Source organism: Agelaius phoeniceus, chromosome 29 (assembly GCF_051311805.1).
Source record: "Agelaius phoeniceus isolate bAgePho1 chromosome 29, bAgePho1.hap1, whole genome shotgun sequence".
Lineage (NCBI taxonomy): Eukaryota > Metazoa > Chordata > Aves > Passeriformes > Icteridae > Agelaius > Agelaius phoeniceus.
The window spans coordinates 4,219,760-4,236,770 of NC_135293.1; the positions used below are offsets into that span (position 1 = coordinate 4,219,760).

The 17,011-nt window shown below is 53.7% G+C and overlaps 1 protein-coding gene across 4 annotated transcripts in view; it reads left to right on the forward strand.

The window, feature by feature from the left end:
• Nucleotides 1-17,011, forward strand: part of LINGO3 (leucine rich repeat and Ig domain containing 3) — a 36,070-nt gene that overhangs the window by 15,581 nt on the left and 3,478 nt on the right. For 2 of the 4 annotated variants that reach the window (XM_077191585.1, XM_077191584.1), the window contains exon 2: nt 1,638-1,741. The exons of the other annotated variants lie outside the window; for them this stretch is intronic. The gene's annotated coding sequence lies outside the window, so the exon portion shown is untranslated. The remainder of the gene's footprint in view (nt 1-1,637; nt 1,742-17,011) is intronic. 4 annotated transcript variants of the gene reach the window in all.

Consider the following 17,011-nt stretch of genomic DNA (forward strand, 5'->3'; position numbering starts at 1 on the left):
TGTGATCCCTGTGCCAGGGGTGTGATCCCTGTGTCCCCAGGGGTGTGATCCCTGTGTCCCCATGGGTGTGCTCCCTGTGCCCCATGGATGTGATCCCTGTGTCCCCATGGCTGTGATCCCTGTGTCCCCAAAGTTGTGATCCCTATGCCCCATGGATGTGATCCCTGTGTCCCCATGGGTGTGATCCCTGTGTCCCCATGGCTGTGCTCCCTGTGCCCCCAAAGTTGTGATCCCTGTGTCCCATGGCTGTGATCCCTGTGTCCCATGGGTGTGATCCCTGTGTCCCCATGGGTGTGATCCCTGTGCCCCAGGTCTGGCTGCTGATGCTCCTCATTCCCCTGCCCTGGAAAGCTCCTTTGCCAAAGGCTCCCCAAGCCTCTCCCAGCAGGAATTAACCCCCTGGTTGCTGCTGCCCACCCAAACGCCACCTCCCCGAGCTGAGTGAGGTCTGCAGCAGGCTCAGAGCAGCTGCTGAGCTGCAGCAGCAGCGTGGGTGTGCTGAGAGACCCGAGCCGGGGACATTTGAGGGCTGTTAAGCAGGATTTCCACACAAAAGGAGCTATTTAAATTCCCTCTTCCTTTGCAACAGGCAAATTAAACTTCATCCAGAGAGCTCAAAGCAATTCGGTGAAACCACAGCGAATCATTTGTTCAGCATCTGCTGCATCAGTGCTGGGAGCATCTCCCGATCCCCCCCAGGTCCCCAAAAATGCCCAGAGGGGGACACTGGGCTGAGGGTCCGGCCAGTGGCACTTCTGCTGCCACGTTTGGGTGAAATCTCCCCAGATTCGAGGCCCCCTGGGCAGTGGGCATCCCCTGGGTGGGTTCAGTGCCCTCCTGGAGTCCCTGCACGATTCCCCAAGGGCAGGGCTGGGTCTTCCCTGCTCCACCCGGAGCTACCCAGGCAGGGATGGGCTGGGATGCTTTCCTGGTGGGGAGAGGATCCTTCAGGGCACAAAGTGTGATATAATTTTATATTTCTAAAATTATAAATATACTTTATAATATATCTTTTATATTTATATTTATTTATAATATTTTATAATATATAAATATTGTATATTTCTAATTCTATAAATTAGGCATATACTATATTTATATATTATAAAATATACATATTATATCTGTAACGATAACAATTAATATTATTATATTTTACATTACATATGAATATATATTTTATATTGTACTATATATTTAATATAAATTACAATATAAATTATAATATAAATTATAATATAATATAATATAATATAATATAATGTAATATAATGTAATGTAATATGATATAATGTAATATAGAATAGAATAGAATAGAATAGAATAGAATAGAATAGAATAGAATAGAATAGAATAGAATAGAATAGAATATCTAGGGTATATATTATCGAATATTATAAATATATGATATTTTATATTAAAATATGCTATATAATATTTATATATTTACAGATAAAACCAGGCAAGCTGCAATGGTCAGGTCACACATGCACCTGGAGCAGCTCTGAGGATGCTCCCTCTCTCTGGGAAGTGCCTGGGTGCCCCATCCCTGGCCTTTGGAGGGGTTTATTTGGGATTTCTGTGGCAGACACTGGGGGAAGGTGACTGACAGTGCTCTCCCTGTGCTTTCTGTGCAGAGGAGCCGAGGCTGGCTGTGCCTGACCCTTCACCATGTGACCGTCCCCAGGCTCCAATGCCTCAGCAGAGCCCCATGTCAGAGCAGCCCTGCACCTGCAGAACGGTGAGAACTCCCTGGGCTCCAGTGGGATTGGGGTTGTGCACTGGGACACTCAAAATCCAGCTCATTTTGACCTCGTGGCCACCCCTGCTTGGTGGCATTAGCCCTCTCCTTGTCCCCAGCTCCTCGTGCATCAGGAGTCCCGTGGAGCAGCTGGGAGATGTCCAGCCTGTTGTCACCACCCCAAAATAAGCCAGAAGAGGCTCAGGCAGAGCTGTGGTGTGAAGCTCTGGGATGCTGAGCTCAGTGATTTGCTCAGGGTTGGTGGCAGGCAGCAGTGGGACCCCACTGTCCTCAGCCTTGGCCATGCCAGGATCCATGTGCAGCCGTGGTTTGGGGTTTGTATGGATTTCCTGGGATTTGGGAGTTCCTCAGCTCAGAGAGGAGCTCTGGAGGCTTTGCCTCTGCTCTGCTGTCCAGATGCCAGACAGGGAGTGAAGCCGCACGGCCCCTTTCCCTTCCCCCATGGAGATTTCTGGCTTTTGGGATCCTCTTGGGGCTGCACATGAGAAGGAGCTGAGCTGCTCTCCTGGTGCCCCAGCTGATGCCCTGCAGCCACACATCTGGGACTGACGCCAGCGTGTCTTGCTCCAGATGTCACCACTGCCTCATCAGTGTCACCCTCCAGCCAAGGGGGGTCTGGGGGTGGCACAGCTGAACCCCCCTGGGCTCTGCTGGGCCCCTCTGGGATCTCCAGCAAGGCCAGGACAGATCTGGGGTGGATCCCCCTGTCCCCTCCCCTCTGCAGGATGATCCCGGGGGTTGGTCCTGCTCCCACTCGTGTGACAGGGCTGGGTTGGGATGTCAGGAGCTGTTTCACCCCTGTTGTGGGTTGGGATTTCAGGGGTTGTTTCACCCCTGTTGTGGGTTTGGGATTTCAAGGGTTGTTTCACCCCTGTCATGGTTGGGATGTCAGGAGCTGTTTCACCTCTGTTGTGGGTTGGGATGTCAGCAGCTGTTTCACCCCTGGCATGGTTGGGATGTCAGGAGCTGTTTCACCCCTGGCATGGTTGGGATTTCAGGGGTTGTTTCACCCCTGTTGTGGGTTGGGATTTCAGGGGTTGTTTCACCCCTGTTGTGGGTTGAGATTTCAGGGGTTATTTCACCCCTGTTGTGGGTTGGGATGTCAGGAACTGTTTCACCTCTGGCATGGGTTGGGATTTCAGGGGTTGTTTCACCCCTGTTATGGGTTGGGATTTCAGGGGTTATTTCACCCCTGTTGTGGGTTGGGACGTCAGGAGTTGTTTCACCCCTGTTGTGGCATTTTGCTCTCGCTGCTCCCATGATCATAATTGGGATGGCAATAAAATCTCCAGTGAAGCAGCAGCTGCAGACAGATCTTAAAAAATGCTCTCAGCCCGCGAGTGCTGCTGAGCAGAGCTGGGAGGGGGAGGGAAAGCTGCCACTCCGTGCTGCTCCTGCCTGGAATTCCCACTCCCAGCAGGGTTTCAGGGTTTCCAGCAAATTGGGGGCTCCACCTGTGCCCCCTTTCCCCCCTGTCCCCGCAGAGCTCCGAGCTGGGTTCTGCAGAGCTGAGCAGTCCTGCTGGGACCAGGCTGGTCTCCAGCCACAGCTGCCTGTCCCTGCAGCTGTCTGTCAGTCTGGCCTGTCAGTCTGCTCCCCTGCCCACATGTCCAGCAGTCCAGTGGGATTAAAGCCTCTGGAATGATGGATCCCCCTGCTGAGGTGCAGAGATCGGCTGGGAGCAGCCAGGGCTCCCCCTCCAGAGGGCAGCTGGCCCTGCTGGGCACCCCTGCCATGGATGAAGGCTCCCTTGGGGCTGAGCCCTCAGGAGAAGGGCCCTCCCTGTGGCTCAAGGCTGCAAAGAGCCTTTGTTTTATCCAGGAGCTTGGGGGAGAGGCTGGGACTGCCCTGATCTGTGTCACCACAGCTCAGGTGAGGGATTAGGAGGAGATTTTGCCATCAAAGGTCCAGCACTGGCAGCAAGTGACAGCAATCAGGGTGTGATTTATGTGCCAGCCCCCCGAGGGGCTCAGACCAGCCTTCCTGAAGTGCTGAGCTTAATGAAGGAGCTGATCTAACGAGGGCTGGCACGGCTGGGCTGGACAAATGAGGTCGTGTGCTGGGGCAAAGCCCCTGGGAGGCAGCTGTGACTGAAATCACCAGGAAATCACTGTCCAACGGTAGGGCAGAGCCCTGCTGGGCACTGAAATCACCAGGAAATCACTGTCCAGCAGCAGAGCAGGGCTCTCTGGGCACTGAAATCACTGTCCAGCAGCAGGGTAGGGCTCTCTGGGCACTGAAATCACTGTCCAACGGTAGGGCAGAGCCCTGCTGGGCACTGAAATCATCAGGAAATCACTGTCCAGCAGCAGGGCAGGGCTCTCCTGGCACTGAAATCACTGTCCAGCAGCAGGGTAGGGCTCTCTGGGCACTGAAATCACTGTCCAGCAGCAGGGCAGGGCTCTGCTGGGCACTGAAATCACTGTCCAACATCAGGGTAGGGCTCTCTGGGCACTGAAATCACTGTCCAACATCAGGGTAGGGCTCTCTGGGCACTGAAATCACTGTCCAACATCAGGGTAGGGCTCTCTGGGCACTGAAATCACTGTCCAGCAACAGGGCAGGGCTCTCTGGGCACTGAAATCACTGTCCAACATCAGGGTAGGGCTCTCTGGGCACTGAAATCACTGTCCAGCAGCAGGGCAGGGCTCTCCTGGGCACTGAAATCATCAGGAAATCACTGTCCAGCAGCAGGGCAGGGCTCTGCTGGCACTGAAATCACCAGGAAATCACTGTCCAGCAGTAGGGCAGGGCTCTGCTGGGCACCTCAGGGCAGACTGGGACCTGTGCTGGCACTGGGGGGTGGCTGCACGTCAGCATCCCAGCTCTGCACGCCCCCGAGCAGCGTCATCATCATCATCATCGTCATCCATCAGCGCTCTGAAAGGTGCCTAATTACAGCCTCTGCTTTCCTGTTCCCTTATTCATCCTCCTGCCCCAGCACTTCCTTTGTCACCCAGCTGCAGGGCTGGAACTGCAGGGCTGGAGCAGTGAAGGCACAGGGACCCTTCCTGTGACAAGGTCTCACATCCTCCCTGCTGCTCAGAGCCCCTGTGGGTGATTTGTCCCCCCAGCAGGAGGGGACACCCCCAGAGGTGTCCCCACCACACCCTGTCCTGCCTGGCCATTCCCTCTGTGCCCTCCCACATGGACTCAGCCATGCTGTGGTGCTCTCAGTTTGCTCCCAGGCCGTGTTTTGGTGCTCAGGAGGGAGGCAGGAGGGGGAGGCAGCTGCAGAGGAAGGAGCAAATTCCCCTCTCTCATTGAATGCTCTGTATTTGTGTCTCTGTGGGGGCAGGAGCCCTTGCCAGGAGCTTTCTGTGCCCATGGCTGTGCCTGGCTGTCACATCTGTGCTGCTGGGGCTGTTGTGGGCTCGTGCTTTGTACATCCAGCAGCAACAAATGTCATGTGGACCCTACAGCTGAGGTGCCAGGACAGTTGCCAGGGGTTTGTGTTCTTTGACCCCACTCCCAGGCTGGGGAGAAACCTGAGACCAGGCCAGCCTTGGCCAAGGTTGGTTTGGATGGGCACCTTTGGGCTTGGATGGGGACCTTGGCAAAGCCCAGCTTTGGTGGGAGAGGACAAAGCTGGGTTTGCAGTGGGAGAGGACAAAGCTGGGTTTGCAGTGGGAGAGGACAAAGCTGGGTTTGCAGTGGGAGAGGACAGAGCTGGGTTTGCAGTGGGAGAGGACAAAGCTGGGTTTGCAGTGGGAGAGGACAGAGCTGGGTTTGCAGTGGGAGAGAACAGAGCTGGGTTTGCAGTGGGAGTCTCCTAGACCTGGGCTGTCACCTTGCTGCTGGCTGGGTCAGTGCTCAGGGAGAAGGACACCATGGGGCTGTGGCCAGCACCCAGTCCTGGTGACAGACTGGGCTGGGACAACACCAGAAAGTCCTGGCACTGTGGGCCGTGTGCTGTCACCCTGCAGTTGCCTCCCAGCCCCTCCTCATCCTGCCCCTGATGTTAATGGGCTTCTGCAAATTAAAAGTTCTCACCTGAACCCTCCAAAAATGAGCCCCTGCTCTCCATGCGGGGACCAGAGCCACTGAGTTCAGCTCCAGGGTTCCTGGGGGCATCAGTGGCAGCTGGGTGGTCTGGGATGCAGCTGAAGAGGGGGAGTCAAGCTCAGCCTCTGCTCCTGGAGGTTCTGAGATTGTTGAGATCCAGGTCAGGTTCAGTCTCAGCCACCATTTCCCAGCAGCAGTCGAGATTCAGCTCTGCCTGTGGTTCAGTCAGCCCCCCTTGGGTGGAAACGAGCCCAGCACCCACCTGCCCTGCCCCCCCCACCCCACTTTTAGAAGAGTTATCCACTTTGGTAGAGAAATAGAGATGCTCATGGAATATTAAACACCTCCCTAAAGCCCCTGTTGCTGATGAGTGGCTCCTGCTCCTCATTGCCTGGTGCAGGCAGTGACCTTTCAGAAATGTTGTACGTCGTGGTCGTTCTCTAAATGTCTCCTCTCCTGGGAGCATCTTGAGGAGATAGAGATTCAGACATGATGTCTGTCAAGAAGAAAAGCAGATTGTGGCCAATCTGGGGCTGCCTGTGCAGTGTTGCCTGGGCCACGTGCTCAGGAATCATAAGGTTGGCTCTAAAAATAAGCGGTGGCTCCTTTCGGGTCGTCTCCTTGGTGCCGTGGCTCATCAGGGAATCCTCAGTGCTGGGAGTTCCCACGTGGGAGAGGAGTGGAGAGTCCTGTGGCTGCTGGGGACTCAGGATGGGATCCTGGGCTGGGAAGACACCGTGGAGACCCAGGAAAGGAAGGGCAGATCCTCCCTGGGAGCTGCTCCGGCGCTGCTCGGCCGCCCCGAGACCTGGGGCTGCTGAGCAGGAGGAGCCTTGTGAGAGGCAGCAGCTGCCACTCACCAAATTCACTCCCTTCTGTGGAAGCTTTTCATGTTCTCCAGCTGTCCCTGAAGTCACCCTTGGGACATTCAGTGGTGACCCAGCCACCACCTGGCTCCTGCCCAGGCAGCTCCTTCCATGCTCCCCTCCCCATTCCCCTGCCTTGCCAGCAACATCTGCTCTGCCTGAGCAGCCTTGAGAGGGACACCAGGGTGACAGCACCAGCACAGCCAGCACAGGGCTGTTGGGGATGGCCACTTGGCCACCTGGTGGTCTGAGGACTCTCAAGGTGTTCACTGTTGGGGAAGATGAAACAGGAAAGCCTCATAAGTATGATTGTCTGGCAAAAGATTTTGAGACTATAGAAACTATAAGCGAGATTGAAATGAAAGCAAGCTTTGAGATCCCTTAGTCACTGAACAACGGGAAAACAATGGCATGGCTGGCTGAAGGTGATCCCCTTTTGATGGAACAACACCCTCTGCTTGCAGGCAGCTCCAAGGGTCTGAGCAGACCCTGCCAGCTTGGCAGAAGGGGCCCAAAGAGGAGTTTTTAGGGTTTAAAATGTAACACAGTATGGTAATGTAGTGATTCTTATAGGCTGTATGGAAATGCTATAGGATTTGTATCTTGTACTAGATTGGTTAGTGAGAATCAGAATATTCAACACAGAATAAAATTTATTGTATTGTATTGCCCTCTTGCCTTTTATTCTCTTATCCTTCTATTTCCAAGCTCTTACCCTTTTACTCTCTTATGCTTTTGCTCTCTTACCCTTTTACTCTCTCACCCTGTCATCCTCTCTCCCCCTCTCTTCTCTCGGGCCTGCTCTGAGCTGTGCCTGGCAGCTCCAGCAGGGCCCTGCACCCAGGCCCTTTGCAATGAACCCCAAGTTCCACGACCAGAAGAAGATTTATTGTATTGTAACAGGAACCTCGTCCTCTTTTACTCTCTCTTTACCCTCTTTACTCTTCCTCACTCTCTCATCTCTTTACCACGCTCTTGCCTTCTCTCAGGCCTGCTCTGAGCTGTGGCTGCAGCTCCCAGCAGGGCCCTGCACCCAGGCCCTTTGCAATAAATGCAATTTCCCTGACCTGGCTGCAGAGATCTCTCATCTCCGTCCATCCCCACCATCCTACCCCAACACTCCCACGGTTCACCAGGTCCTGTGGGGTGGGAGATGCTCTGTAGGGCCCCTGCTGGGTGCCCTCAGTGCCCTCCCAGCCATTGGTTCTCCCTCTGCTCCTCCAGCCCTGCCCAGCCCAGCCCTGACCCAGAAAAACGTGCTGAGAGCCACAGAGCCGGGAGAATTTGTTTCCCAGCCAGCCCCTGATAGGATTAGGAATAACTCTCTCCTGGATAATTCTCCATTAGGTCTGGTGATTGATTTCCTTCCTTCTTACCCCCAGCTCTGTCCTGCTCTCCCTGTTTCAGCTGCATTATTTATTCTCATGCTTGGCTTGCTAATTGCCTGATCACCAGAGCTGAGGCTTGGGCACATCCCTGGCCTCCTTTGACCCTCCAGTTTCTGCCTCTTTGTTTCTGTCTCAGCTCTGATTTAATCCCCTCCACGCCCCAGCATTAGCCAGGATCTTTCTGCTGCCCTGTGCAGAGGGAGAAACCTGCTGGTGTCACCCCAGGAGCCAGGGAAGGTCTGAGGGAAGTTCCTGAATCTCCTCCCCATCGCCCCTATCCCCCCCCCATGCCCCCCTGTCTTTTCTGGGGTTTTTCCAAGCTCAGTGTGGCTCCAAACCCACTGATTTTTCAGACTCGAGGCAAGGGCTAAACTGAAGCTGCAGGAGCTTTTGGTTGGTTTTTGGAGGGTGGCACAGGTCACCTTTAGTCCTCATTTCAGTGCCCTGTGCTCTGCTCTGAGCTGCAGCAACAGCTGGAAAAACACAGTTGGATTCCCTGAGTTCACATTGGGGCATCAAACTGGGCTCTGCCAGCTGTGAACGATGCCAGGACACCCCCAGGGGATCCCCAGCAGCCCCTGGAGCCACCATCAGTGTGGGTGGTGTCACCAGTGAAGCTGAGCATGGAGCAGACCCCAGGGATTCTCATTTTTTGCCATTTCAGCCTAAAATCATACAAGGGGAAGGGTGTTTTTGGAAGGTGTGACTGAGGGCTCGGGGTTTTCCAGCAGGGAAGAAGGAGCAGAGGTCTGGACTGGCTTTGGCACAGGATTGGGGTCTGGAGGAGCTCTGTCCTGGGGCAGCTCTGGCTGCAGTTTTCCCTTCCCCATGGGCTTGGAGCCAGGGAATTGTTGGCATCAGCACCCAGAGTGCCCCATCCTCTGCCCTGAGCCCCTGCCAGCAGCTCAGGGAGGCTCCAGCCCAGGGACCCTGCTTGGTGTGGAAGCTTCCCAACATGGGAAGAGAAGAGAATCTTGACTCCATGTTGCAGAAGGCTGATTTATTATTATATTAAAATCATAAATATATTTTAGAAAATAATAGATATATTTTCTATTATTTTCTATTATTTAGAAAATAATAAATATATTATTTTTATATATAAAATAATAAATATATTTTAGATATATATTATATTATGATTATATAATTATTAAATTAAATAAATATAAAATATAATATATCATAATTATATAATTATAGTATTATAATTATATAATATAACATAATTATATAATATATACTATTATATTATATAATAATTACATGGTATAACATAATGTATAATAATATTATATAATAGATAATATAATTCATATAATAATATAAATTCTATAATATATATAATATTTTATGATATTATATAGTATATAATATTATTGTAATTGTATATAATATATAATTTATAATATAATATATTATGGAAATATATAATTATATTATATTTTTATTCTATTAAAATATATAATATAATATTATATATATTATATATAATATATATTATATGACTCTCAGAGAGTCCGATCCAGCTGACTTTGATTGGCCATTAATTAGAAACAACCAACATGGACCAATCAAAGATGCACCTTTGAATTCCACAGCAGCAGATAATTATTGTTTTTCTTTTCCTCTGAGGCTTCTCATTTTCTCAGGAGAAAAAAATCCTAGCAAAAGGATTTTTCATAAAATATCATGGCTACAGCTTGGTCCAGCACAGTCCTGTTCCTGGCAGTGGAGATCTCATCCTGCTCACACCCCAGGACAGGAAAGTGTTATAATATTCTCTTTAAGCCAAGTCTCATAAGCTCTTAGAGGTCTATAACACACCCAAGATAGCTCAGCTATGCTTGGAAGCATGAAAATTAACAAAATAGCTTCTGTTGCAGTGTTAGAAACAAAAAAAGTTAAATAAAAAGCAAAATAACAAACAAAGAAAAACCAAGCCAAGTGCAAAAAGTCTTTGCTCCTGATAAAACACCTTACAAAAGCAATTTGTTTCTTTGTTCACTTCTTTTTCTAGTAAATTACCTAAGCAAGACTTTTTAGCTTCTGTCCAATTAGCTATCCTTAAGTTTAAGGTAAAGGCCCTTAGGCCTATGAAGTAGATTTTTCACCTAATTGAAGAGAAAAACTTCTGGGCTTCTTTCCTTTTTGAAAAGACCAAAGATGGTTTTGTCACTCTGTCAACAAAGAGCGCATTCCTGCAGGGAAGCACGGGGAGCTTGTCCTGATGGAGACCCCAGCAGCAATCCTGGACAGCTCTCAGTGAGCTGGGGAGCACCACAGGGGTGCCTGGACACTCCATCCAGCCCCAGCCCCATGCAGGGGCTGAGCAGGGTGACAGAGTCTGTGAGGGTGCTGGCACAGCCCAGCAGGGTTGGCATTGCCAGCCTGGCACGGAGCTGGGCTGGGGACAGCAGCCAGGGAGCGGGGATGGCGCGGGGACACTCAGCTGCCAGGCAGGGCAGTGCTCGGGGTGTTCCCGACAGCACTTGGCTGCTGCTGGTGTTTGTAGGAGCCCTCTCCTGTCTCAGGCCAAGTTTGGGACACACTGGCACTGGCACAAGGCGCTGGCAGCTCCCTGAGAGCCGTGTGACAGAGCACTGGGTTATCCCCACGTTGGTGTTTTCATCTGTCACGGTCTGTCCTTACGAATGGGGTTCGTGATGGTTTGTGGATTTGATCTCAGGGTGCAAAAAACCAGCACAGCACAGGGGATTTGCAGTGATAATCAAAACAAATGCATCTTTATTGAATGACCACAGCAAAATGCGATAGAGGGATTAAGGGAGAGAAAAAGGTAGAGAAAGAGAGGAGAGAAAAGAGAGAGAGAAAGAGGAGGATAGAGCTACCAAATGTAGAGACAAAGTCCTTTGGTCCAGTCCAGTTGAGGATCCCCTGTTACATTGGGCAGATCTCAAAATCTCTAGCTAACTCAGAGGTTTTTATTATGATAATTCTGTTGAAAATTGTGAGGGGGGGGTGGGAAACAGATACAATAAGGAATAGATGTAACAGGTAGTCCATGTTCTCAACAGTAAATGAGAACCATTGTTTTCTTGGTCCAGCGGTCACAACCTGCAGGCAAACATCTCGCTTTGGTCAGCTTGCCTCCCCCACACACCTGCCCTGGCCTGGGGGTTTCAGTCCCCGTCCTTGGGAGGAGCAGAGGGGCCTTTTCACATGGGGGTTCCATGTCTCACTCCTTGATGGAGAGGCTCCTTACATCTCAGTCTGTCTGTCACGGTGGCTGTAAAACAGGTGAGGGTCTGCTGTGGGAGACCACCTGAACTCAGGAGAAATCCAGCCAGGCCGAGAGATGGGACAGCTCCCAAGGCTGTTGTTGCAAAAAGGCCACAGTGCCCCCTTCTTCTTCTCATTGGGCTCAGTGCAGCATACAGCAAACAACACCTGTGAAAACAATAACTTAGCAATGCTCTCAGATCTCGGGGCCTTGTTGGCATGAGACTTTCTCCTTCAGAGCCAGAGATTCTAGACAGGGGGGTCTTTTCTTCAGTGGTCCCTAAATAACAATCGTGAGGCAGATGAGGGATGTTTCGGACAGACTCTCACAGCATCCCACAGTCACATTCTGCTCCATTTTTTCCCTCCTTACTTTGGAGTCTCCATCCTCTCCTGGGGTTCCCTGCATCCCTGGAAAGATGCAGCAGCATCCCCTGGCCCTCACCATGAGCCTGGAGCAGCAGCAGTGGGGTGCTGGAAGGAGAGGAGCTCAGCAGGAGCATTTTACATCCTGCACGTCAAGGGAAGGATAAAACAAGACCTTGCTCTGACTGAGGGGTTTGTGCTGATGTGATGTCTGAGCAGGGGGACCTGGAAATGGCAGCCTGGGCTGATTTTTTGGTCTTTATTCACAAAAAGGGCTAAATAATGGCAGCTGAGGAGCAGTTGCTCTTGGAGGAGCTGGCAGGGCCAAGCTTGTGTCAGAGGAGCGGGAGCTGTTTGAAGGGTGGAGAGGGAGCAAAATCCCACCTGCATGGAATCCCAGAATGGTTTGGGATGGAAGGGACATTAAAAACCATCTCATCCCACCCCCTGCCATGGCTAGGGGCTGCTTCCACTGTCCCAGGTGCTCCAAGCCCTGTCCAGCCTGGCCTTGGACACTTCAGGGGTCCAGGGGAGCCCCAAGCCAGGGTGGCTGGAGAGCAGCAGTTCCTCTGTGCTGCTGGTGCCTGGGACAAAGCAAGCTCAGTGGTCACAAATCCTGGTGGGGAAGTAGGGAACGAGGCAGGGAAGGCTCCAGGGGCTCACAAAATTGTCAAATTGTCCAAAATTGCCCTGCTCCGCTTCCCCCATCGCAGCCCCTCAGCCCCGGGCTTTGCTGGCTCCGTCCCCAGCGCTGCATGCAGCAAGCTTGTTATTTTTAAAAACAAATTAAATGAGGAGAAGAGCCTCTATCTAGGCCTTGCTCTGGATCTTTATTGCCCTGGCTCCCCAGGGGCCGGGCGAGCCCGGAAAGCGCCACACAATCACCGTAATGAGCTATTAATAAACAGCCGGGCTCCGCCCGGCTCTGCCCGGCACCGAGAGGGTCCCGCTGGCCCTGGGGGACACTGCGGCTCTGCAGCTCCTCTGCTGGGTGTCCTGGGGCTGCCAGAGACCCTGGCAGAGCCAGCCTTGCTCCAGAGCCCGGCTCTGCCTGGGTTTGCAGGGAATTGGCTCATCCAAATGTGGGGTTTGCTGTGGGGGCAGTGGAGCATCCATGGCTGGGGCTGGGGGGCAGCAGGGCTGGGTGTGGGCAGGGAAAGTGAGCCCAGGGCTGAGGGGAAGTAGGGCTGGGTGTGGGCAGGGAAGGTGAGCCCAGGGCTGGGGGGAAGCAGGGCTGGGTGATGCTCTGGCTCAGGAGAAGGAAGGTGAGCCCAGGGCTGGGGGGAAGCAGGGTTGGGGGGCAGCAGGGCTGGTTATGGGTCAGGGAAGGTGAGCCCAGGGCTGGGGGGAAGCAGGGCTGGGTGATGCTCTGGCTCAGAAGGAAGGTGAGCCCAGGGCTGGCTGATATTCTGGCTCTGGAGGGGGAAGGTGAGCCCAGAGCTGAGGAGCAGCAGGGCTGGGTGATGCTCTGGGTCAGGAGAGGGAAGATGAGCCCAGGGTTGAGGGGCAGCAGGACTGATCCTCTGGAGAGGGAAGGTGAGCCCAGGGCTGGCTGATGGACACGGAGGGTGAGCCCAGGGCTGTGGGGAAGCAGGGCTGGCTGATGCTCTGGCTCAGGACAGGGAAGCTGAGCCCAAGGTTGGGGGGCAGCAGGAATCAGGAATGGCTGATGGCCAGGGAAGCTGAGCCCAGGGCAGGGCTGGCTGATGCTCTGGCTCTGGACAGGGAAGCTGAGCCCAAGGTTGGGGGGCAGCAGGAATCAGGAATGGCTGATGGACAGGGAAGCTGAGCCCAAGGTTGGGGGGCAGCAGGAATCAGGAATGGCTGATGGCCAGGGAAGCTGAGCCCAGGGCAGGGCTGGCTGATGCTCTGGCTCTGGACAGGGAAGCTGAGCCCAAGGCTGTGGCTCCCGCTCTCCATCTGCCAGGGAAAACAACTCCAATGGTGCTGGAGCTTTGCTTAGAGGATCAGGTGGCCAGAGTAGGAACCAAAAGTGGAGTTGGGTTACTCCAGGCTCATCCATAATGAACACAGGGCAGAGCCTCAGGCAGGGAGGGGAAGGGCTGGATCCCCCAGGACTGACAGGGAGACACCATTAAAGAGGCTCCAGGGCACCTTTATTTAGTGTAGAGACTCTCAATAGCATGAAAAAGTGTCACAATAAATGGGGAGGGTTTTTTTCCTGTGGGTTTGCAGGTCGTGCTTGGGGCATCCTTCCCATGGAGCCCCAGGGCAGAGCAAGAGTGGGGCCTCCAGAACCAGGGGGACCAAGGGGAGCTGCCCCCTCCTCACCCCAGAGCCAGCTCAGGTTCCTGGGGCCACCAGCCAGGCAGAGCCTTCACAAAGTGGCTGCCAGGCAGCTCCAGTGTCCAGGTGGCATTTGGGGACCTCCAATCCCCAAAAGGAGTTTGGGGCAAGGAGTGAAGCTGAGCAGTGCTGGAGAGAGGGGAGAAAGGGGCAGGGGCAGCAGTGGGGTCAGTGGTCCCACTCCCTGGCCCCCAGCTGCATCCACAATCCTGTGGTTGTGGGAAATGGTGACACCTCCCTCTTGGTTTGATTTGTTGGAAGAAAAAGGGAAATGTGGCAAAATGAAGACACACAAAATAAAAGAAAAAGGTGCCACAGAATCAGAATAGAATTGGTGAGGTTGGAAATCCCTCTAAGATCAAGTGCAAGCCCAGCACTGCCAAGGACACCATTGTCCCTCAGTGCCACATCTGTAAAAGATCACAGAACCCTGGAATATCCTGAGGGGAAGGAATCCTCAGGGATCATCAGTCCAACCCCTGTCCCTGCACAGACACCCCAACAACCCCACCCTGAGCATCCCTCAGAGCAGTGTCCAAACACTCCTTGAAGATCCTGTCCCATCCTTCCAAAATTGCCCTGAGCAATGGGTTTAACCCCAGAGATTGCTGCTCTGGGATAATGGGATCAGGAAATTACCCTGGAGGTGTCATCCTTCCCTGGGCCCTGAGCACAGGGAGGCAGTAACAGCCCCCTGGGGCTGTCCCATGTGTCACCAGCCCGTGGGGACAGGAGGGAGGGTGACACCAGCCTTGGGTGTCCTTTACCAGCACTGAGGGTGTGAGGAGCAGGAGATGCTGGGCTGGGCCAGCTCCTGCTGTCCCTGCTCCACCACTGTCACCTCTCTGGGGGACCTGGGTCCCCATCACTCTCCTTCTGTGCCCCCCCTAAGCCAAGCAGCAGCCACCTCAAAATGGGCCCTTTGGGGACCTTTTAGACACTGAGCACCTGCAGTGGCACCGAGGTGGGGCACTGCAGCCACACCTCAATGGCCTTGAGCAGCCACAGATGTCACATTGTCCTCTTCCCTCGCCCCACATCCTGCTGGGCTCCCACAGACAGGTTTGGGGTCAGCCCAGAGGGACAGAAGGGAGTGTGAGAGGGGCTGGAACCAACCCTCAGGGACTGCACCCCCGTTTGTCCCAGTGCTGTGGGAGCGATGGCACAAAGCCCCCCACGCTGAAGATGACAGTGCCCCATTCCCTGCGCCTCCCCAGGGGCTGGTTCTGCTCTTGGCACCCCCAATATTCTCATGCCAGGCTCAACAACACCCAACCGAGCAACTCTGCCGCTTAATTAGGTTAATGACCGTGCTTCATTAAGGAAAGGAGTCTGCGGTGGCGTTTCCAGGCAGATTTGGGGCACGGATGGGGACAGGGAGAGGGAAAGAGGAGGCAAAGAAAAGGGAAAGCAGCAGCCAAGTGCTAATCCCTGGAAAGGAAAGGAGAGCAGGCGGGGCACGGCGCCGCGGGGTCGGGGTTAATCCCTGCTCGGCAAAGATGGAGCCCGGGGCCGCCTTAACCTGGGATCTGAGAGGGCGGGACCGGGATGGGGACGGGGATGGGGACAGGGACAGGGACAGGGACGGGGACGGGGACGGGGACAGGGGACTGGGCCCTACATGTGGCATTGAGCATCCCCTGTCCTACGGGACCCCTCCAAGACAGGGGCCCTCGGATAATTTGTGCCACTGGATGAGACCTCACACCAGGAGCAGAGGGAATGGGACATCCCAGCTGTGTCACCAGAGGGAATGGGACATCCCATCTCTGTCACCAGAGAGAATGGGACATCCTTCCTGTGTCACCAGAGGGAATGGGACATCCCAGCTGTGTGACCAGAGGGAATGGGGCATCCCAGCTCTGTCACCAGAGGGAATGGGGCATCCCAGCTCTGTCACCAGAGGGAATGGGACATCCCAGCTGTGTCACCAGAGGGAATGGGACATCCCTCCTGTGTTACCAGAGAGAATGGACATCCCAGCTGTGTGACCAGAGGGAATGGGACATCCCAGGTGTGTGACCAGAGGGAATGGGACATCCCTCCTGTGTCACCAGAGAGAATGGGGCATGCCAGCTGTGTCACCAGAGAGAATGGGACATCCCAGCTGTGTCACCAGAGAGAATGGGGCATGCCAGCTCTGTCACCAGAGGGAATGGGGCATCCCAGCTCTGTCACCAGAGAGAATGGGACATCCCAGCTGTGTCACCAGAGGGAATGGGGCATGCCAGCTCTGTCACCAGAGGGAATGGGGCATCCCAGCTGTGTCACCAGAGAGAATGGGGCATCCCAGCTCTGTCACCAGAGGGAATGGGACATCCCAGCTGTGTCACCAGAGGGAATGGGACATCCCAGCTGTGTCACGAGTTGGCAATGTCTCTGCCAGCATCTCTTTGCTCCTGCCCTGCCCTTGGGGTGTCTGTGCATTATCCCAAGGTGCTCACCATGCCCTCTGCCTGTGCCTGCACCATCAGGGGCACAGGGAGGCTGAGCCAGTGGGAGCAGAGGCTCAGGTGTGGGTCTGCAGCTCTGTCTCCTCTCAGAGACCTCGCCCCTTGCCTCAGTTTCCCTGTTCCAATAGAGAGCGAGGTTCATTTATCCCAGCTTTGCACAGGGCAGGATCCCCAGGTTGCACAGTTGGTGAAAGGGACCCAGGGGTTTTCCTGGAGGGAATGGGGCCTCATCAACCCCAGGGCCTTGGGGAGCAGTGTCCAGTCCCAGCTCACAGACAGGCGATCCGTGGACATTGAGCCATCCAGGTGTCCTTTGTCCCTTTGTCCCTCCCCTCCTGTCCCTGCTTGGTGGCTCCCTGCCCCTTCCCTGCCCCTCTCCCCGGGGTTAAAGGAGCAGCAGCCACGGGCTCAGGGAGTTCTGTTGGAGCTGGTGCTGCATTCAGAGGCCAGAATAAAGCTCTGGATCCAAACCCTCCCTCAGAACCGACTCCTTTCCTTCACCATCACCTTAAAGCTTCTCCAGCAGAGGGAAACCCCAGGAGCAGCCCCTGTTATGGGGGGAAGCTCCATCCCAGCACCACCAGAGCTCCTGCAGGCATGGACTTGTCCGCAGTGCCAACT